This window comes from Rhinopithecus roxellana, chromosome 1, assembly GCF_007565055.1.
Source record: "Rhinopithecus roxellana isolate Shanxi Qingling chromosome 1, ASM756505v1, whole genome shotgun sequence".
NCBI lineage: Eukaryota > Metazoa > Chordata > Mammalia > Primates > Cercopithecidae > Rhinopithecus > Rhinopithecus roxellana.
The window spans coordinates 111,581,617-111,606,542 of record NC_044549.1 but is presented as its reverse complement, the minus strand read 5'-3'; positions in this window follow the sequence as shown (position 1 = coordinate 111,606,542).

Below are 24,926 nucleotides of genomic sequence, written 5' to 3'. Positions count from 1 at the left end.
TCTCAAGAAGCTGGGATTATAGGCATGCACCACCATGTCCAGCTCATTTTTGTACTATTAGTAGAGATGGGGTTTCTCAATGTTGGTCAGGTTGGTCTCGAACTCCCAACCTCAGGTGATCCACTCGCCTCAGCCTCCCAAAGTGCTGGGATTACAGGCGTGAGCCACAGCACCCTGCCATGTTCATGGATTTTTAAGCCATTGATAGATTTGAAGTAACCTGAATGGCACTTTGGAGAAACACTGAGAATTAACATATGCAACAAATTTATCTTAGTGCCAAAAGAGAAAAACAATAAATGAAAAGAGTATGCTGGGAGACATATCTCTAAAATCATTTTAAAAATCCATTTTCTAAACCCATTTCTAGTATAGCATAATCAATATTAACTTGATGCTCAAATTGGTTTCAGACTTTTCACCCAAAATCCTTTCCATAATTTTTCAGGAATGATAATTTTAGAGTCAATAAATGGAATCTTTGTTAAATTTGAAAATAAAAACTTCATAAATGGACTTATTGTTGCCTCCTACATTGTTTTTAATTTTAAAAAAATATGGAAATTGAAAGTAATAGTTTACCCCAGCTGTTTGGAAAAGGTTTTTTTTGGGGGGTAGGAAGACTATCATTAATAATAATAATATTTCTAGAAAACACACATTATACACACACTATAATTTTCACAATTATGAGGAAGGAATTATGCATCTGTGAACTGCTTGGCTGTCAGAGATTTTCAATAGAATCCTCTTCATTTGATTAGTGAAAACAAGTTTAGTGAAAATCATGTGAGTGTTGCAAGCAGATAGACCTTTTATTTCAGAACCTTACTTTATTAACTGTGGAGAATTTGGCCAGGTGAGGCCTTAAGTTTCTTATGATATCTGAAATGATTTCCTTTATGTTGAAAGAGCATAATAATACTTTCATCAGAGTAATTGTGAATGTTAAAGTATTTAAAACACAATCTCTAGCATATAACAAACTTTTCAGAAAACTATATCTCTCTTATATATTACATTAGAGTATTTCAAATGGTATTTACCTTGCTCTTCTATTTCTGTCTACTTTGATTTTTAATACTGTTTCACCACAAAACATTTATATATACCTGATATGGTTTGGATCTTTCCTCACCCAAATCTCATCTACAACTGTAATTCTCAATGTTAGAAGTGGGGCCTGGTGGCAGGTGATTGGATCATGGGGGTGGTTTCTCATGGTCTAACACCATCTTCCTTGGTGCTGTCTTTACGATAATAAGTTCTCCTGAGATTTGCTTGTTTAAAAATGTGTGGCACTTCCCCACTCACCTCACTGCTTCCTTCTCCGGCCATGTGAAATGCTGCCTCCCGTTTTGCATTCCCCAGTGACTGGAAGTTTCCTGAGGCTTCCCCAGAAGCAGAGGCTGCTATATTTCCTGTACAGCCTGCAGAACCATGTGCCAATTAAATCTTTTTTCTTTATAAATTACTCAGTCTTAAGTATCTCTTTATAACAATGTAAGAATGCTCTAATACCATATTTAAAAAATAGTTCTCATAGAAAAGAAATAATACCTGTCCTTTATGGAGTACTCACTTTGAACTAGTCAGTGTGATATTCATTTACATTTTTTTCTTTTATTTATTATTTATAGCAGTGGAATAATATAAATGCTGTTGTGCCCATTTGATAGATGAGAAATATGTCTCAAAGTATTGACTTTTCTAAGATCAAACTATTATTTAGTGAACAAACTGTAATTCAAATTCCATTTCTCCGGAGTCCAATTTTTTTCACAAAGATATCTCACTTCTGATCAAATTATGAATCATAAATACTTTTGAATATATATTATTGTCATAAGGAAATTATATTACAATATGGAACTCAGCAACAGTGCTATAAAGGAACAACATTCAGTGAAAACAATGGCAAAGATAAAAAAGACAAAAGAGTTAAAATGTAATTATTGTGTTTACAATGTTACATTTATTTAGAATTGCATGGTGTTGAAGTGTGTTATAATATTTGTAATGAAACACACCATAATCTCAATGATATCTGAAACTCTGAAGGGAAGGAGTGTCTTGTTAAGACCTTGTATTACGGCTTCAGTAGGTGCAGAGATATGTATGAAATTGATTTGCATATTTTTTATCTATAAGGCAAGATATTCCCAGATTATCCCAAAGAGCAATCTTGGAGAAAGAATTACTGCTACTATTGGCCAGGTCAGAGAGAAAGACCATTGCCAATGGGTTAAGCATCTAAGAAATGTCCAGTCGAGGGCAGAGAATCCAGTATTAAGATGACTTGTCACTTGTGCTGATTCTTGAGCCCCATTCTTTATTAGACACATTCTGGTTACAGGATGAAAGGCAGCCACATTCCATTGAGCTCCATCACATGTAATGGTAGCAATAACATATCAAACAGATATCGACTTTCATTGCTACTCAGTCAGTAGAGCTCCAGGAGTTCCTCAGGTTGTCAAGTGGTCTGGGAAACAGTTTACCTCCTCCAGCACTATAGCATTACTGTGGTTTGCATATTTTACCTTTCCAAACCTCACATTGAAATCTGATCCACAATGTTGGAGGTTGGGTCTAATGGGATGTGATTGGGTCATGGAGGTGATTCCCTCATAAATGGCTCAGTGTTGTCCTCACAGTAATAAGCGAGTGAGTTCTCACTCTATTAGTTCCCATGAGAGTTGACTGGTGAAAAGAACATGGCACATCCTTTCTCTCTCTCTTGCTTCCACTCTCACCATACAATTTCTGCACCTGCCGGCTCCACTTTGCCTTTTGCCATGAGTGGAAGCAGCCTGAAGACCTAACCAGAAGCAGATGCTGGGGCTATGCTTCCTGTAAAGCCCAGAGCTATCAACCAAATAAACCTCTTTTCTTTACATTATTCAGCCTCAGGTATTCCTTTATAGCAATACAAAAGGACTAAGACAGGTATCAAGCAAAGGACTGAGGTCAAGAGAAACTATACATTTCTGGAAGTGAGACATACCAAAGGGCTCAAGTTTGGCTTTATCCTGTAGCAAAAAGGTCTTTATAGCCATGCTAAACATGTGGGGGGTTCTGCTTTCATAACCCAAAGCATAAGGAGCAGGCATACACAAAAGGACGAGGGCTCAAGGTCCATGAAAGATTCCATTTACAAGATGTCCCAATATTAAACAATAATTGCTGCTCTAATGATAAGGCTAAAGAAGTGATTTTCTTTTTAGGAACCCACAAGCAACCTACAGGAATCATGGATGGTCTAGGGACTTAAGAAAGAGAAAGTTGCTAATACCTATATAGTAAAGGAGTCCTTCAGAACACTAATAAAGGCATTTGTTCTATGGGTATCTGGAAAGATTCTAGAGTCTTTTGTTGAAAAAGGTCTCACTCAAAGTGGGTCAATTTGCAAATAGTAGCATAAATTATTTTAAGTAAAATTTATTAATTAGTAATATGTTGGTTCCAGAAACCAACCAAGGCCTAGGAGGTTTGGGACTTGTTTTAACACCATGAATGCTGAGAGGATTAATAGCTCTTTTCTAACAATGTCATAAGTGAAACAACCCTTGGACTATTAAATAATATTCAAGATTTTAAATGAAGTGGAGGGCTTTGCACTGTGTGTATGGCAATGATCCATCTTTTTCATGAGTTCCTTTATAAGTCCTGAATGAGTGTGTCAAATACACGTACTTGGAGGAGGATGTCATCAATACAATGTCATACCATGTTCCCAGATAAAGTGAGAAACAATTTAGATTCTGTCTACAAAGAGTTCTGAGGATGGCAAAGCTGTTAAGGTATTCCATGATTATCCACATGAAGGTATTTGGTTTCGCAGAGGTTAAAGTAAACCGTGGCTGAGAGACTGTTGAAATAGGAACTGAACAGAACATATTAGAAAAATCATAACAGCAAAATATTTATTGGATGTTTTTTGGAGTCAGTACTTTATTTAATATTAAGTATGGTAGCCCTAAGAGGTATCTAGGTTGCAATAATTCACTACAAGATATCATTCATTCCAAGTTTGAGAACAGGTCAAATTAATTGTTCTTTCAAATTATGTAACAGGTTGTTAAACGGAGAAGTAGTGGGGATAATCATCCCTTCACTAAATAGGTCTTGTATAATGGATTTGTGACCTATATTGGGCTGTATTAAAAATTGTGATGAGTTGAGGCAAAACTATAGATTTCCATTTGGTGAGACCAAAAGCCATGGCCAGTCTTAAAACTCTATTAATTTATCATTCACTGGATCAGAGTGCCCATGCTCACTATGGAATATTTTAAGGCAATGAGTACTATGAACATGGGAAATTTAGGCAATGAATATTCCTGTGATTAAGGTGAGACATACCAATTTATCTTCTATTTTATGTTTATTAACACTGTTGTTTACACTGAAATTTATAATATGCTATTGAAATAAATTAAGAAAAACCTAAATAAGTGAAAAGGCATTCTGTGTTTATGGATTATAACTCTTAATATTTTAAGATGCTAATAATTACCAAATCACTCTACTAACTTCACCAATCATCTACTTCCCTATTTACTTACTAAAAAGGTACACTAATCAAATAGCGTTGTATTGGCATAAAGATAAATATTTAGATAATGGAATATAGTTCAGAGTCCAGAAATAGGTCCTTACATTTATAGTTAATTGATTTTCAAAAGGGATACATCTAAGATTTTCTCTTTGTCTATGGCCCTCAACATTTTGTTTATGATACCGCTGGATGTAGGTCAATGTACAGCTATCTCACTTGGAGTTCATTGTGCTCTTTGGATGTGTAGATTATTATCTTTCATCAAATTTTGGAAGTTTTCTGTCATTTCTTTGAAGCTTTTTTCTGCTTCTTTCTCTTTGCCCTCTACTTTTAGTACCCTTGGGGATATGTTGATGCACTCAATGGCCTCCCACTTCTCTGATGCTCTGTTCATTTATCTTCATCTTTTACCTCTCTGTTACTCAGATTTAATAACCTCTATTGACTTATCTTCAAGTTAACTGATTCTTCTGCCAGTTCAAACCTACTGTAAAACCTATTAAGTAAATGTTTCATTTCAGTTATTGTACTTTTGCACTTCAGAATTTCCTTTTGGTTTTTTTTTTTTTTTTTACAATAGGTATATCTTTATTGATATTCTATATTTGAGGAGCTTCTCTTATCAGATCTGCCATTACTTCCCTAGATTTTATTTCCTTTGGATAAAAGATCATATTTGTAATAGGTGCTTTGAAGTCTCTGTCTGCTAAGACCAGCATCTGCACCCTCCAAAGGCAATTTTATTACTTTTTATCATTTATGGCTCACACGTTCCTGTTTCTTTTCATTTCCCACCATATCTTGTGAAAAACTTGACATTTTAATTAATATATTGTAACAATTTGTGTACTAATATCTCCCACCCCTGATCTTGCTATAATTGCTGTTTGCTTATTAACTTGCTTAGTGACCTGGCTGAACTACTCAGTGAATCTACTCTCCTCGCATTACGCAGCCTCTGACATCACTTATCAAATGTCACAGCCTTGGGCATGCACTCAGTCTTTCGGACCATCAGAGACGATTGTGGTGTTAACTGTGCTAATTGTTTCTCTTTTCTTTTTTTTTTTTTTTTTTTTTTTTTTGAGACGGAGTCTTGCTCTGTCACCCAGGCTGGAGTGCAGTGGCCGGATCTCAGCTCACTGCAAGCTCCGCCTCCCGGGTTCCTGCCATTCTCCTGCCTCAGCCTCCCGAGTAGCTGGGACTACAGGCGCCACCACCTCGCCCGGCTAGTTTTTTGTATTTTTTAGTAGAGATGGGGTTTCTCCGTGTTAGCCAGGATGGTCTCGATCTCCTGACCTCATGATCCGCCCGTCTCGGCCTCCCAAAGTGCTGGGATTACAGGCTTGAGCCACCGCGCCCGGCCTGTTTCTCTTTTCTTGATCTCTTCTTTAGGTTCTGACTGGTCTCCTTTTATTAGTATCAAACATAGCTGTTAGCCTTTATTGTTTTTAACAACTCCCTGGAACATAAATTCCTCCAGGGTTACCTTGCCCTGGGCAAAACCTCTGCACAAGGGAGCAGAACTAATGACAAAAGATGAAAAATTGCTCTTCACTGGCTTCCCACCTAGAACCTTCCTACGGAGTAGGAACTGCCATGAGAGGGGAGGAGTGTGAGGATCCTCATAAGGATCCTTCATGAGGGTGGAAAGCGCATGAGAGTGGGAATTTGTGCCACTGTCTGACTGCTACTGCCTAGTATAAACTTTCTATAGCCCAGTGTGTCAAGGAGGATAGGATTATCTAATATTCATTGGTTGCCAAATTAACCTCAAATAGGTCTTCTACTGATTTTGGATAACTGGGGGCTGTCACTTGGCTGAACCCACTGAAGCAACTCTTCTGAAATTCAGAATTCTGCCTGGAAGATGGGCTGTACACTTTACCAGCTACTCCACTGAAATGCTTCATATGTAGCAGGAGCTAGGGATGGGAAAGAGAAACCATCACGTGGTTGCCACCATCCACTCAAATTAGGCCTACCATGACATGTATGTTTTGAAAAATGAGATATTTCAGGCTGCAGAAACAACTCTGAATACATGTTCAACCCTAGGAAGCTGTAGTAGATGGTAACAATCATTCAGCTGCTGAGTCAGTTGTAACAGAAAATCTTATAGACAGCTCTATGGGGATACAGGTGAAGTTCTATCTTCTGTTCCATGGCCTACCACTGTTTATCTGAGATCCCCAAAATTGATTTTGATGAATAAATTTTCAATGTGTTATAAGCTAGTAGGCCAATATCCAAAGATTGAGGAATTGTCTTTGCTAATTTTGACCACCTTAATATATGCTCTGTTAGGGAACAAATTTTCTGAGCTCCTGATGTCAACTTTCTGATAGTCATACCCTGGTTTTTTTAATGCTTTTTTCCCCCTGCTGTCTGGGAAACCACAGGATTACTACAGTAGATCAATTATTCCTAATTATTCATATCATTTGACAAAATGTTACCAGTATGCATGATTAGATTTTTGGAATCCTGCATTCACTTAAAAACCTGTTTCCAGGGAATTTATTTTAGGTATTCCTCTTAAGAATTATTTTACATTTTGCAATTATATTAAGACACTGTACATCAATAGCAACAACAATGATGAAAGTAATTTCTATAGGAATATCATGTTGACATTTCTACCTCTCCTGCCAAAAAAACACTTACCATTTAAACAAATGGTATGTAATCAGTTAAACATGAATTATTAAAACAAGAGGATCAATAATAAAGTAGGTAAGGATTCTTGCTATTGTTTTGTATTTTTAGGGTATACTTTGGCTATTAATTGAATAGATTCAGTTTTATGTGTAGTAGAATTTAGGAAGTAAACAAATATGGAGAGTTTAGTAGGTGTTTTGGTTTCCAGGAAACTTCAGGAGAAAAAGATTTGGAAATATCATATAGATATATACACACACACACACACACATATTATATAGATATGTACATATATACATATAGGTCTATATCATATATCTGTATATATAGATTTATAAATTTATCACAAAGTTTGAAACATGAGGAAAGAAAATCCCCAGGGGGCAAAGATGAAGAAAGAACTAGAAAGGAGGAGAATGACAGTAAGAAATAACATTTCTATGGCTTCTCTTTTTGATATTTGTGGACCAAATGTATCAATTTCCCAGCAAGACGTGTACATGCATCCCAAAAAACTGCTGCTTAAGGCAATCAGGAAGTTAAAACATTAAACTACCTATTTTCATTCATTGTAAATATCACTTTTTAATTTTTTAATTGTGTAGATTTCAATACATGAATATAGCAGCATATGATTATAATTCAGAATTAAATATTGCATAGTTTGTGGTACATCTAAGATTTTTTAATAGAAAAGAATGCAGTATGTGAAAAGTTTGGAGATCACTGATCTAGGGCCTCTAGTTGTAAGAAAAGGAGAAAATGGCTTGATCTTGTTCTGGGATGCTTGAAGGGTTACACTATTTAAGTAAATAAAGATTAGAACAAAATATTTCCTCAAGGCAAACAAATAATAACAAGGCTTATCCACATCAAATAATGAAGTATAAGAAAGGCAGAAACAGATATGTTTGAATAAATAATAGAACTGAAAAGAGAGAACAAATAGATACTACAAAATCAAATGTCTGAAATGAACTTGAATACATTAGTGAAGCAACAAATGTAGATAGATAAAATTTGCCATTTATGGTGGATTTAAAGATTGGCTAAAATGCAAAATTGGGTCATATGTCTTTTATAACATATATGTATAAAACATAAGGGAGAAAATTATTGAAGCCAAGTGACAGAAAACTTCACACCAAGTACAACAGTAATAATGACAAAAGCCATATCAGTGAGATAAGGTAGACATTTTGCTAAAGACATTATTTAGGCTTGAAGATAATATAATACAAATGCAATTATTAACCAAGAACATGTAACAATAATATATGTATTTTTCTAATAATTGTGTCACTATTTATAAAGTAAAAGCTGACAAAAGTAGAAGAAAAAATTTAAAATTGCCATCTAAAAGAGTGTAGATACTTGTCCCCTCCAAATCTTATGGTGAGATGTGTTTCCCAGGGTTGGAGATGGGGCCTAGTGGGAGGTAACTGGATCATGGGGGCTGATCCGTGATGAGTGATTTAGTAGCATCTCCTTGATGATAAGTGAGTTACTGTTGCTCAGTTAGTTCACAGGAGATCTAGTTGCTTTAAAGTGTGTGGCATGCCTCTCCCCTACCCCATGGCTTCCACACTCACCATATGACATGCTGACTCCTCTTTTGCCTTCCACCACAATTGTAAGCTTCACTTCACCAGAATGAGATGCTTGCACTGCACATCCCCTACAGCCTGAGGAATAATGAGCCAATTAAACTTCTTTTCTTTTTACATTACCCAGTCTCAGGTATTTCTTTACAGCAATGTAAGTATGTTCTAATATGACATCATTTGGGGAAAACCAAAACACATGTTTCTCAATAATCAATGAAGCAAATGAAATAAAAAATTGAAAAAAGAGAGATTTTAATACACATTAGCAAATTTGATCCACCAGATATATAAATACCCACAAAATTCACGGTTAGAAATGTATCTTTTTGATCAAGCAGCCACGACTCCTTTTAAAACAGCACTGATATAAAGTGATGAGGGTGGGGACAGTCTCCTATTAATTCCTATACTTATCATCCAGCTTAGAATCTTAAGTTTTCCCGTGTTTCCAGAAACCCACAATTTTGGAGAAGAGCATAGGAATATCTTTCTTATTACCCTAGTTTCCACAGAAAGAGAAACTGGCAGGGTCAAGTTTATGGGCTGCTTCCAAACTAGGTATAAGTTTATAGGTTACTGACTGGAAAGTTGTACTTTTGATCATTAATTTGATGCCCCCATGGTAAAAGTGGGGAGGGCATATCTACACAAGAATCTATACAGGCTGCATGCAACTAAAAGTCCTATCTATCTGTAGTCCAACAAATGAAATCATTGGCCTCCGTAGAAGCCAGTTCCCAGGGAATCCCAGCCACTACTACTACAGGTTCTCCTAAGAAGCACTGAGATAATACAATCTGGGCCAAATGCAGGGCTGTGCTCTGCATCATTAAATATCAACACCAAATCTCAAGAGCTCTAACCCATGCTGTATTAGCCCATTTTCACACTGCTATGAAGAACTACCTGAGACTGGGTAATTTATGAAGAAAAGAGGTTTAATTTACTGACAATTCTTCAGGCATAAAAGGAAGCATGACAGGGGGGCCTCAGGAAACTTGTAATCATGGTGGAAGGAGAAAGGAAATCAAGCCTGTCTTACCATGGCAGTACAGGAGAGAGAGTGAAGGAGAAATCCCCATGATACAATCACCTCCCATCAGGCCTTTCCTCTAATTTCACATGAGATTTGGGGACACAAATCCAAACCGTATCGTTCCACCCCTGGCCCCTCCCAAATTTCATGTGCTTCTCACATTGCAAAATACAATTATTCCATCTCAACAGTCCCCAAGTGTTAACTCATTTCAGCATTAACTCAGAAGTCCACAGTCCAATCTTATCTGAGACAACTTAAGTCCCTTCCACCTGCAAACCTGTAAAATCAAAACAAGTTAGTTAGTTCTAAGATACAATGGGGGTACAGCAATTGGGTAAATGTCCCCATTCCAAATGGGAGAAATTGGACAAAACAAAGGGGCTAGAGGACCCATGCAAGTTTAAAAATCAGCGGGGTGATCATTAAATCTTAAAGCTGCAAAATAACTTCCTCTGACTCAATGTCTCACATCTAGGGCATGATGATACAAGGGGTGGGCTCCCAAAGCTTTGAAGAGCTCTGCACCTGTATCTCTGTAGGGTACAGCCCGGTGGCTGCTTTCATAGGCTGGCGTTGAGTGCTTGCAGCTTTTCCAGAAGCAGAGTACAAGCTGTCAGTGAATCTACCTTTCTGAAGTTTGGAAGATAGTGGACCTCTTCTCACACCTCCACTAGGCAGTGTCCCAGTGGGGACTCTCTGTGGCGGCTCTGACCCTATATTTCCCCTCTACACTGCCCTAGTAGAGGTTCTCAGTGAGGGCTCCACTAGTGCAGGAGACTTCTGCCTGGATATCCAGTCATTTCCAAACATCCTCTGAAATCTAGGCAGAGGTTCCCAAGCCTCAAGACTTGCCTTCTGTGCATCCACCTGCCCAACACCACATAGAAGCTGCCAAGGCTTAGTACTTTCACCTTCTGAAGCAATGGTCTGAGCCATACCTTGGACCTGTTATCCATAGCTGGAGCAACTTGGATGTAGGGTGCCATATCCCAAGGCTGCACAGAGCAGTCAGGTCCTGGGCCAATCCCAGGAAACCATTTTTTCCCTCCTAGACCTCTGGACCTTCTAATGGGATGGGGCTACCATGAAGATCTCTGAATTCCCTGGAGACATTTTCCTCAGGGAAAATAGACTTGGCTATTAACATTCAGCTCCTCTTTACTTATACAATTTTCTGCAGTGGGCTTGAGGCTTTCCCCAGACAATTTGCATGATCAGGCTGCAAATTTTCCAAACGTTTATGCTCTGCTTCCTTTTTAAATATGAGTTCCAATTACAGACCATCTTTTAGTGAACACATATGACTGTGTGCTGTCAGGAGCAGCCTGGTTACATCTTGAAAACTGCTGCTTAGAAATTTCTTCTGCCAGTTATCTTGAATCATCTCTCTCAAAGTTCCACAGATCCTTAGAGCAGGAGCACAATGCTGCCAGTCCCTTTATTAAAGCATAGCAAGAGTGACCTTTGCTCCAGTTCCCAAGAGGTTCCTCATCTTTATCTGAGACCACCTCAGCCTGGACTTCACTGTCCATATTACTATCAGCATTTTGGTCAAATCCATTCAATGATTCTCTAGGAAGTTCCAAACTTATGCCCATCTTCCTGTCTTCTGAGCCCTCTAAACTGTTTCAACATCTGCCTGTTACCCAGTTCCAAAGTGACTTCCACATTTTCAGGCATCTTTATAGCAGTGCCCCACTGTCCTGGTACCAATTTTCTGTATTATTCTGCTTTCATTCCCACTGCTGTAAAGAACTACCTGAGACTAGTAATTAAGACGAAAAGAGGTTTAATTGACTCACAGTTCTGCAGGCTTAATAGGAAACATGACTGGAAGGTCTCAGGAACTTTGCAATCATAGCGGAAGGTGAAAGGAAAGCAGGCACATCTTACCATGGAAAAGCAGGAAAGAGAGAGAGTGAAAAAAGAAGTGCCACACACTTTTAAACCATCAGATCTCATAAGAACTCACTCACTACCACAAGAATATCAAGGGGAAATCTGCCCTTATGATCCAGTCACCTCCCACCAGGCCCCTCTTCCGATTTGACATGAGAGTTGAATAGGTACACAAATCCAAGACGTATCACATTACCCTTAGTGCTACTCACATTGCTACCTTATTGCTACTCACATTGCTAGTGAGTAGCCACATCAGCTAAGATCACAGTACATTCCATAAGATTGAACAATCCATCTTTCTTTTTCTCTGGCCGTTCAAATATCCCTTGTTCTTCAAGGAACAACTCAAATGTTATCTCATATCTTGATGACACTGGAAAAACTAGCAACCCCTTACTATGGAATGTGCAGCACATTTTGTCTAAAAATTCATGAAAAAAAATTGATAATCTTATGTTGTATCATTTTTGTAACCAAAGCAGTCACTTCATTTTGAAAGCAAATAATCACTTTTCTTCTACAAGGTTTATGTGATTGCTTGACAATTACAGGAACTAACTGCAAGATAAAACCAATACCCTAGAAAATAGAGCGAGCAGTTAATCTTCAATTGTGTTACAGTTTAGATGATGTCAGCCAGACCACTAAATGGTCTATTACTCAAGATAATCATCAGAATAAGACATGTAGAACTATGTGTAGCTAACTACTGCACAAAGATTCCCAAATCCTTTTTCCCTTTAAAACACCATCAGCCAGCCTGAGAAACTTGAGATGGTCTTTGCAACTAGTCCACCATCTGCTTAGGCAACTGGCTCTTGAATAAAACTGCTTTTCCTTCCAGCAACTCTTGTCTTCCAACTTTGGCTTTCAAGTTACAAGCAGTCGACCATGAGTTTGTTTACAAATATGACACCCGATGTTGGGACTGTGCACCTTGGGTGCTCTAGCCTGACTGGTTTCCAATGGATGGAGCAATTAACTATGGAAGCATGCTAGGGCTTACCCATTCATGTTACCAGATAAGGAAACAACCACTTATGAGTGCCAGCTTTTCATGGATTGCTGGCCCTATGGTTGGGATTCCAGGAAAGTCCCAGCACCTGTTTAGAATTCTTTTGTCTTGGGGATTCTCCCTTCTTTCCACTTCACAGCACCAGCTGCCTGTAACACTTAGTTGGTGCAATGAAAACAGTATTTGGGGGAAGTCAACAGACTCCGAGGCTTGGTAAGTAAAACTGGTGTGCAACTGGGAATACTCTATCTCTACCGTCTAGGCTTTTATGCTATTTGGACCCACTACAGGTTGTCTGCAGTACCAACTTATTTGAGATAAATTCCTAAAGACAACTCTCCAGTCTTTCCTCCTCTATAGGAATTGGTTCTGGAGTGTGTTGTTTGCTTTGGATTTGTGTGTGTTTGTGTTACTTTGTTTCCTCTCCTGAAAATGGGTGGCTCAGTTTCTATACCATCTAAGAGGTCTTTGGGTTGTATTTTGGCTTGTTGGAAAGCTTATAGCTATGAACCCATGAGAAAAAAAAAAAGAAAATGAGTTTTATTGCAACACTGTCTGGCTTATGTATGTGTTATAATCTGAACAATGATGGCAGTGAATGAGTCTTTACATTACTATACTATATAATGTTACAATTTATATTTTTTCCAAGGGTCTGGAAAATGGGATAAAATACAATATGTTTGAACCTTTATATTACATGACAGAGACTTGGTTCATGACGGGGCCTAAGTTAATGATGCAGCGAAGCCAAAATAAAAATCCCTTCCTAGCTAGTAAAACATAAGAAAAAAGGATAATGACAATATACATTTCATAAATGTTTTAAATCCCCTTCTCCCTGTGGCACTGGGAGCGATGGCTCCCCAAGAGCCACAAAACACAGCCCAGGACTCAGAGGGTGTTGGAACATCATCTATACCTCAACATAATTACATTATATGAATGGTCTCCCCATCTAAGACCCACCAGGGTACACAATTTGGCCAGAGGACTACCATGTCTGAGGAAAGGCAATTTCTTTTAAGACAATATCCTGTCAGAGGATTAAATATCAGGGACAACTAGACAGATATTACTAAACTTCCCACCTGTTTTACATCCAATCTATTAAACTGAAAAAGCACCAATCCCCCTTATCTAAATGACCCACCGAAAATGGACAATCTTTTAACTTCTGTTCTTGCAACTCATCAACCTACATGCATAGATATACAAGCCCTCCTAAATATTCTCCTGACTGCAGATGAGAGAAGGCTAGTATTGGATAAAGCCAATGAGGAGGCATGGGACTTCCATCAAGAAGAACCAAATGAAACCCTCAATCCTACCAGGGCTGCTCCATTTGTGGACCCTAACTGGGACCCCAGGAATGGAGGGATGGCCTGATTAGACCATTAAAATAAATGTGTCTTATCAGGGCTAAAAAAAAAAAAAAAAAAAAAAAAAAAAGGGATGCCCAAGCAGAAAAGCCTAAATAAGGTCCAAGAAATTCTCCAAAAGACAAATGAGGACCCCTCTGAATTTCTGGAGTGCATTTATCAGGCTTACTATAAATATACATATGCTGATACAGAAGCCCTTGAGAACATGAGAATGGTAAATATAACTTTTATTCAACAATTTCCTTCTGAGATCTTAAAAAATTTACAAAACCTAAATGGGGCATTTGCCATGAATCTCTCCCAATTTGTGGATATAGCCTTCAGAGTATATAATGATAGAGAGGCCAGAAAATTAAAACAAGCCACTCTATGTATAGAAACAATGGAAGACAGTGTACATCCAAGAAGAAAAAAACAGACACAGGGAAATAACAAAAAGGGATCTCTCTGTAACAATCAATGTGCTTACAGCAAGGAGGAAGGTCATTGGAAATCTGAGTGCACAAAATTAAAAAGTAAAAACAGAATCCAAGAAAAAGAATCTTAAAAAAAAGAGAATATACACAAACAGATAACAGAATAAGACTGTGATACAGACAATAAAGGAAGAGGCCTAGGAGTCCCCCTCAACTGTACAGAGCTAATTGTAATTTCCCCACAGCAGTCCCAGGTACAATTGATAGTGAACAAATTAGTTGACTTTCTAATAGATACTGGTGCAACTTATTTGTTTTTAAACAGCAGAGTAAAAAATTAAAAAGAAAACAATGACCCCTACAGGAGTTATAGAAAGTCCAACACAAAAACCTTTTGTTCAGTTATCGGAAGGTCAATTGGAAGATAAAAAACTGCAGCATAATTTTCTTTATATGCCAGGAAGTTCAATTCCATTGTTAAGATGGGATCTGCTCTGCACACTAAATGCTCAAGTGACCTTTACCCATAAGCAGCAGATTTATGTTTAAGTGCCACCAGAACAGGCACTGTCACTAGAGAGGTTGGTTATTGCTTGTCCATCCATCACAATTAAAATCATTATTTCCTCCAGAGATCTATCGAAAAGTGTGATTTAAATGATCTCGGGGGAAGAGAAGACCAGGTAAGCTCAGAATATACAACCACTGGTTATAGAAGTAAAGAAAGGGGCAGAAATGCCTCATAATAAATAATACCCCAGCCGGGCACAGTGGCTCATGCCTGCAATCTGAACACTTTGGGAGGCTGAAGTGGGTGAATTGCTTGAAGTCAGGAGTTTGAGACCAGCCTGGCCAAGGTGGTAAAACCCTGTCTCTACTAAAAATACAAAAACAAAAAATAAATTAGCAGGGCATGGTAGCACACACCTGTAATACCAGCTACTCAGGAGACTGAGACAGGAAAATCACTTGAACTTGGGAGGTAGAGGTTGCAGTGAACACAGATTGGGCCTAGGTATCATAGTGAGACAGTGAAAGAAGAAAGGAAAGAAGGAAGAAAGAAAAGAAAGAAAAGAGGGAAGGAAGGAAGGAAGGAAGGAGGGAAGGAAGGAAGGAAGGAAGGAAGGAAAGAAGGAAGGAAGGAAGGAAGGAAAGAAGGAAAGAAGGAAAGAAGGAAAAAGAAATAAGGAAAGAAGGAAGAAGGACAGACAGGAAAGAAGAAAGAAAGAAAAAGAATAAAGAAATAAAGAAAGAAGAAAGAAAGACAGAAAAAAGAAAAGCAGCAAGCATAGAACTATATACACCAGGTACAAACTGGCCTACGCCAAGAAAATAGAGATTCGAAAAACCGCACTCCCTAACATACAACTAACTGCAAACAAGCATCCGTCAACCCGCAAGAAACTAATCCCATCCCGCACGGCCGCCAACGATCCCTAGCCAACGATGTTTGTCGCTTCTCTATCTATAGTTGGGGATTTGCTTACTTCCGTCCTTTTTCCTTCACGTCCCTACGTCCAATCTTCTTCCTTAACCACGCAGGCTTAGCCGAAATTACTTCTGTACTGCGCAGGTTTTTGGACTTTGGATAAATTTGGCCTTGTAGATCCTCTTATGGCTGCTCATCCTACCAATTAAGAAACCACATTCAAAGGAATACTACTTTGTGCAAGATTTGAGGGCAGCTAATGACATCATTCAGGGTATTCACCCAACAGTGCCGAACCCATACATTCTTTTGATGGCTAAACTGAGTGATTACAATTGACTTCAGTTCAGAATTTGAAAGACACTTTTGTTTGTATTCTAATAGAAGAGAAAACTCAACTATTATTTGCCTTTGAATGGCAGGATCCAGAGACAAAAATCACCCTTCAATATTGTTGGACTGTTTTTGTCACAAGGATTTAAAAATTCTCCGACCATTTTCAGTGAAATCCTATCCAAAGATTTAAGACATTTGCAATTGGTTAACAAAATTTTATTACAATGCTTCATGAACTGTTAATAGCTAGTACAAGTTATGATAAGTACCTGACAAACACCATCTAAGTATTAAATTATTTAGCACACTGTGGATATGAAGTGTCCCTACAAAAGGCTCAAATTTGCAAAGAACAAGTGACTTACCTTGGCTTCCAATTAAAACAAGGAACTCAAAGACTAATGGCTGATGTGAAAAATATTATTATGTTCTTGAAGAGACCAGGAAACAGGAGACTGCTACAGCATTTCCTAGTGATGGCAAGCTATTGTTGAATTTGGATTCCAAATTTCAACTAATGGAAAATTGCTCTATGAGACTTTGAAGAGGTCCAATATTGAACTCCTCCTTTGGACAACTAAATGTGAACACACTTTTGACACAATCAAAGAAATTTGATGATGGATCTGGTTTTGGTCCTCCTGAACTCTTAGAAACCTTTAAAATTGTATGTACGTGGAGAACAGGGCATAGGGCTGGCAATGCTTGTTCAGATGCTCAGAAGTATCCCCTAGGCCACAGCCTATTTCAACAAGCAACTAGAACACACTACAAAAGAATGATTCCCCATGCCTCCAACAAGTGGCAGCCACCTGTGACATTTTAAAAGCTGAAAAACTCACTGTGGGACAATCCATAACTATTTTCATGCAACATCAAGTACTGACTTTGTTCAAACAAAACGGAGACTATTGGCTCACAGGGGGGCACATGGGCAAGTACCAAGGCATATTATTATATAATCCTAATGTCAAGTTACAAACCACTGTAATACTTAAACTGGTCACCCTACTCCCAACATCGGAGAGTGATACAGGGATCGAACATAATTATGTAGAGATCCTTGACTCCGTTTATTCAAGCAGACTTGGCCTGATAGACCAACTCTTATTACAACTGGACTGGAAAATACTTAAGGATGGCAGCAGTTTTATGGGAAATGGACAGCACTGAACTCAGTATGCTGTAGTGACTGTAAATGAAGTAATAGAAGCCCATGTCCTTCCTATCTCACCTCAGCCTAGAAGGCTGTGCTGATCTTCCTCACACAGGCATTAGAACTCTAAAAAGAGAAGAAAACTAACATCTATGCAGACTCCAAATATGCCTTTATGATAGTTTGTGCACACAGAGCTATTTGGAGAGAGAGAGAGAAAGAGAGAGAGAGAAAGAACTATTTACTTCCAATAATAAAAACACCAAATACTTGAAAGAAATTCTCAATCTGTTATAGGTAGTAGCACTTCCAAATGAGGGTGCTGTTATGCATTGCCCCGAACTTCAGGAGAACAACTCCCAAATAACTAAAAAGAATCAGCTCACCAATAAGGTAGCCAAACAAGCTGCTAAGGGGGCCAAGCTTATTGGGGTTCTAATATCTTATTTGACTTATCTGAGTTTAAACTCCATTATACTAAGCAAGACAAAAAAAGCACAAGAACAGGGTTTCACTAATACTGATTCTGATGTCCTATGAAAAAGTAATGCTCACAGAAGGATATTACTCCTTGAGGTTTAAAAAGTGTGTCCAGTCCTTAAACATTTGATAAAGGGCCTACCTTAAAGGGCCCCACCTACAGAAAACCATTAAAAATATTACTCAAAGCTGTTAGATCTGTAACAAAAATAACCCAAAGTCCAGTTGACATCCTCCCAAGAAAGAGAATGTGACCGTTTGAGGACTGGAAAGTTGACTTCACTCAGATGCCTAGAAAAGCTAGAAATTATAAATTCCTATTAGTATTTGTAGCTAACTTTTCCAGATGGGTTGAAGCTTATCCAACTAGATCCAAAAAAAGCCACTGAAGTCGCCAAAGCTCTGCTAAAGAAAATAATCCCTTGTTTTGGGCCCCCTGCTCTATACAGAGCGATAAAGAATCTTCTTTTGTTTCTGAGATTGTATAAATGGAAGTGAAACATTACAGATTGATCGGAAGCTAACACTCATTATGAAGACCACAATCAGCAGGAAATACAGAAAAGATGAATCACGTGCTTAAAACGACCTTGGAAAAACTCTGCCAAGAAACACATTTAAAGTGGGATACCTCAGATCAGAGCAGCACCCTGAAATGGGATTAGGTTGAGCCCTTTTGAAGTTGTATATGGGAGATCTTTCCAAACTTCCCCACCAGGAATCCCACCCTTAGATTAAAGAAATGAGTAAAAAATTAAACAATACACACAACATTTAGAACAAGTATAAATACTTATACATCACCTCGCTCTTTCCAGGCAAATGTATCCTGCTGATGTCCCTCTACATCACTTCCATGTGAGTGAAAAAGTGCTACTAAAAACCTGGAACAACCAAGGACCAGATTGGCACCTAGAAAGAACTGGGGCCTTGGCCGGGCGGGGTGGCTCAAGCCTGTAATCCCAGCACTTTGGGAGGCCGAGACGGGCGGATCACAAGGTCAGGAGATCGAGACCATCCTGGCTAACCCGGTGAAACCCCGTCTCTACTAAAAAATACAAAAAACTAGCCGGGCGAGGTGGCGGGCGCCTGTGGTCCCAGCTACTCGGGAGGCTGAGGCAGGAGAATGGCGGGAACCCGGGAGGCGGAGCTTGCAGTGAGCTGAGATCCGGCCACTGTACTCCAGCCTGGGCGACAGAGTGAGACTCTGTCTCAAAAAAAAAAAAAAGAACTGGGGCCTTATGACAAATTATTAATCACTCGTAATTCTCTCAAATTTGCTGGTGTCAAGCTGTGGATTCATCACACCCTTGTAAAAACAGCCCTTGCCAGGAAAAGAAACAAATACTGCAGAGGACCCAGCTCCAGGGGGCACCTGGAATTGTGAACCTTTAGAAGACCTAAAACGTTTAGTTATAAGAGCAGATAAGTAGCACCATTTACACTTTTTCTACTATTATTCAATATCCCACCCATAACTGCATGGCAAAATAATGTTTTGCCATGAATTACCCAAGCTACAGCTGCATCAATCAGTAAGACAGAAGGTTGGGTCTGGCACCAATCCACACAAGATCACGGAGACCCTTTTGTACTTACAGTGTATGGCTTTAACAAGTTCCCTCCCTGTCAATTGAGGGATTCAAATCAAGCTTTTCAAGTTGTATACTGAGTGAGGATTATAAATTTGGCTTATGAGAATTAGCTGGCCCTATGAGAACTGGCAAGCCCCGTGTTTGGGCATCCCCATACAGCCTATTATGGTGTCACACTTTCCTAATTCTAACTACCTGACAGCTTCTGTGAATGCAGTTTTGCCTGTATGTAATCAGACAGCGTACGAAAAGAAGGTAATGCTAACCTAACATGGCTAAGAAAAACTGCTTTACTAATTAGTATAAGATTTTCCCATAAAATGGAATGGCCCCCTGAGGAGTATGTATTTGTTTGCAGGCAAAAAAGGCTAGTCTTAGGCATTTCATTGTTTATGGAATGACATCCGAGTAGGTCAATGCTTGTTAGGTTCCCTCGTAATTCCATTAACCTTACAACCTGCAAATGATACAAAACTCTGGACTAGCTTATTATAGCTTTTCACTGGAGTTGTTCATGATTTATCTGGAAGAACCACAGACAAGGATAAATATTTCTTTAGATTCTCCTTACTTACATGGTAGGGAGTACCTACATGTATTGAGAAACCTTTCAAAAGCCCTTATTGTAATAGCTAATGAGAATACCAGCTTGCCAATAGCAAATATCACGTTAGCAAGAGTGATTCTAGATAATATAATAGCTTTGTATTCTACTTTAGCTGAGCAAGGAGGCATTTGTGTAGCAATTAATTCCTAGTTGTGTTCTTATATCAACGTTTCCTCACAAGTAGAAACGAGCATTGACCAGATTAGATAACAAGCCACAAAGTTTCAGTAAATCTTATATCATTATGCCCTCTGCTTCAGGAAGCAGAGGAATGATTTTCTAGTCCTGGGTACCTTCTGGAATCAAATCTCTACCAACAGGAATAATAAAATTGGGGTTAACTATACTACTTAGCCTTGAAATCTACCACTGGTTCAAACTAGTCATGATCTGTATTCAGAAAACATAAACAAATTTCAAAAACCAACAATTGTCCTTAATCCCTCCACTCCTCAAAAGGGGGACTAAAAGTTATATGCTCCATTATGCCAAGCTTTTTCATTCCAAAATCCTCAATCAATACCTCATTCAGCAGGAAGTAGCCAGAGTATAGTTGACATCCCTTTCTCCAAAGAAACAGAATAAAAAATTAATAGTGGGGAATTTGTAACCAAAACAGTCACTTCATTTTGGAACCAAATAGCCATTCTGTCTTTTATAATGCCTGTGTGCTTGCTTAGGAATTCCAGGAACTTACCTCAAGATAAAACGAAAGTTGTGAAAAGTCCCCCTTGGAAAAAATGCTGAGCAGTTAATCTTCAATCCTATACAGTTTAGATGACACCAGCCAGACACTAGATGGCCTATTACTCAAGATAATCATTGGAACAAGACATGCTGAACTGTGTGTATCTAACTCCTACACATAGATTCTCAAGCCTCCTGCACTTTTAAATACCCTCTGCCAGGCTGAGAAACTTGAGATGGTCTTCGTGACATTAGTCTGCCATCCTCTCGGGTTGTCAGCGCTTAACATGCTTTTCCTCTCACCAACCTTTTTCTATCCAGTCTGGCTTTTCAGCAGTGAGCAGCCCACCCTGAGTTTCGTTGCATTGTTAAACTTACCATTTATAATAGTATTCAGATTATGATATCGATAGGACCCAGATGATCTTATCATCTCATATTATCATTTAATATATATTTATATAACATGTAAATTATCATTTGTATACATATACATACACACATATGTATTTACATATAATCAGTAATATTGAGAGCCAAGTATCTATGTAAAACTTCCCACTAAAAATTATTTCTTAAATGTATTGCATAAAATATATTTGAAGATAAAAACTTCATATAAAAGCCTCATGAAGCCAACAAATGGTAGAGAAATATCAAGTAAAATCTTCATGAAAGTAGAAATCCAAAAACTTAATCATAACACTGGAGGACTATTGCCCTAGGGACATTTGCTAAATTGTGGGAACTGATATGTGATTTTTATAGATTCGCGAAAAACAAGAGACAATAAAGCAATTGCCCAGATCTGCTCAAGATTAAAATATAAGAGGCATTACCTACCTCCTGCACTCAAATACATCCTGGAACTCAAAGGACTACATTCTCATACAGATAAGCTCAAAATAAATGTCATTATGCTAAGTGAAATAAAACAAAGAAAAACAAATACTGCATGATACGACTGATGTGTAGAATCTAAAATAGTCAAACTCACAGAAGCAGAGTAGAAAGGTGGTTTTCAGGAGCTAGCAGGAGGCGGAATGATGAGGTGACAGTCAAATGGTACAAAATTTCAGTAGTGTAAGATAAATTCATCCTGGAGATCTGCTGTGCAGCGTAGTGCCTTTAGCTGACAGTTCTGTATTGTGTACATCAAACTGGTAAGTTCTCATATTAAGTGTTCTTACCACATACACATAACAATAATGATAATAAGTCCAAATTTATACTGTTAGGGAGAAGCTACAAAACAATATCTTATTTCTTACTTTATAAACTATTTCCAAGTGAGCATATAATTTTTGTTCATAGGTATAACTTCTCAAGAAATGACAGATGTATAGAAAAAGAGAGTGTGTGTTTTTATTTTTACATTAATGATAACTTTTTGAGAACATTCTGGGGGGATCACAAAATTTTAAAATTAGATCTCTGAAGATAGCGTTTTTTTGATACCTGTATAGTTTTGCAAACAGGTCTGAGGAAAACCTTACATTTGAGCTCTGTGGTTACCCATTTTTTCACTCAAACTGCTTCCAATTTCACAAAAATGTAAAATTTCTGTCTAATAGAGTTTTTTTCAGGAAGGTACCTTTAGACAAAAGATACATTCTGAACTTTCAAAATAAGATATTTGTTGTTTTTTAAAAGAAACATTCTATGGTTCTTTTGTTCAAATGTATCTCTTCTGTTCCATCTCTCTGTAATTCCTTTAACAACATTGGTGAGAATTATCGTGTTTCCTGTGTCTCATTTATTCCTCATCACTTTTATCTGAAGTCTGGAACATTTTTCTGGTCTATCTGCATATAATTTAACCAGGTTTCTGAAATATCCAATTGGCATGTACTGCCTCTATTAGTTATTAATTTAACAACTACCATTTTTCTCTCTTTGTCCTTATTTGTTTTCAAATATTATTTACCAATCTTAGCTTATCCTAGGTTCATAAATGCACATTGTCTAATTTGGTAAAATAATTTACAAATTTTCTAAAATATTTTTTCTATCCATTTTAAAATAATTTTTCTGTATGTTTCTTCAGTTAATTTTTTCAAGGGAAATAATTAATCTGATACCTCTTCTTTTAAAAGTATAGTATCTTTTAAAAAATCTAGTGATAGAAGTCGTTTGTTTATCTTCTATTTTCTCATTCTTAGAGGATAGCAGCTGCTTTCTGAATTTTGGCTTACAATCAGAAGTTCTATTAGGAAATCAGATTTCTGCCCAATTATTTCATTTAGTTCAGGAAGAAAGACCTGAATATTTTATACTTACTATAAATTTGCACTATCAGTTCAGATATCTATCAGCCAGGAAAGAAGAGGATGGTGGAGAACAAAAGATTTCAATGCAATAGAAAGATTTATTCTCCCACTGCACAACACAATTGCAAGTTGGAAAAATTAGTGCACTTTTATACATAATGGTACTTTCCATGAATCTGCAGTATTGAAGCTTTTCTCTATTTGTGTATTCTTTTGCCCATTTTTTTCTAGAAATTTGAAAGTTGGGGAAAAAGACTTTATTTTCAGTTAGACTGGTGTCAGTTATACACAAAATTGCACTAGCTGAATTTTTCCAAAAATGTTAATTAAAATTGATACCAATTACCAATTTGAAGGTATACATCAACTTTAACAATAGATAAATAAGGATAAATGTTTTAGTCATATTTTGCCAACATTTATATAATTTGAGGTGGCCTGATGCTTTTCAATAAATCAATAGATTATGTGATTTTAATTTCAAATAAATTGTATAAAAGACTTTTCCAAAAATAAATAGCTTTTAGTATATCACAAAACTCAAAGTTGTATTGTAAAATACAATAACTTTAAGAATATTCAGCAGTGAGAAATATAATATTTGTTTAATTTACACTGTATGGCAAATATCATGCTCAGTGGATTTCACACGTGATTTCTAATCATCCCAACAACTGTGGAAATGTTAATTTTTTTTTTAGCACTGGTGCAGCCAGGTGAGATAATGATATACTTGTTTTTAAAGCGCACTCTCATAACTGGTATGAGAAAAGCATCCAATTTCATTTTACTGCCTCGCTTCATGTTTGATCCATATTCCCTTTTCTCTCTACATAGCATTTATTTTAATATGTTTCATCCATCACCTTAGATATGTATTGCTTTTGTTAATATATAGTACTGTTTTGTATGCATGTGTTTTTAATTTGCATAAGTAATATTGGATCATAGATTTCATTCTGTTTCTTACTTTTGAGAGATAAGAAAATTAAGGTTCAAAGAGGACAAGTAACTTCCACAGGAGTACATAACCTGTATATTTATACTTCAGTTCCACACTACAACGGTTTAATTCTGAAAGCCTTTGCTATTTGCAGTACATCACACTATTGATTCCTAATGTAAGTGAACCCGTGGCATAGGGAAACATTATTTTACAGGAGTTTCACTGTATTTAACTCTGCATATATTCAGGAAAAAAGTTAAACCTTTTGAGATTATAGAAATAAATACTGTGCCATTTGATCACTTTCTATTTGTACCTAAATATGTAGTCATTGTAACTCAATATAAATTTAAAATAATGGCAATATATGCAGGTTCCATATTGTATTCATTTCTACAAATGTAGTTAACCTAAGTTTATAAAATTTGAAAATTACATCTTGTGGAGCAAGAACTAGATAAAATACATGCCTGAATGGTAAAGTACACTCATTATAAAACTGAGACTGTTACCTTACTTTCAGGAAACATCAGCCTGGTGGATTGTTTGCAGATTGCAACAATTCTTTTCATGCAGTTTTTGCCCTCCTTTTGACCAAAAAAAAAAAAAAAAAAAAAAAAAAAAAAAAAAAAAAAAAAGCATTTCCATAGGATGATATTTTGTGCCTTATTTTCTTTTAGAAATAAATAAATAACTTATAAAATTAAGTTTGAATTATTTCATGGGCCACGTGCCTTCTAAACATTGGTGACTTAATAAACCATTCTCCAAAAGAATCAGAAGAAATAAGTTGTAGTCAAAACAAGAAAAACATCAACAGCAACTTTTTCTAAG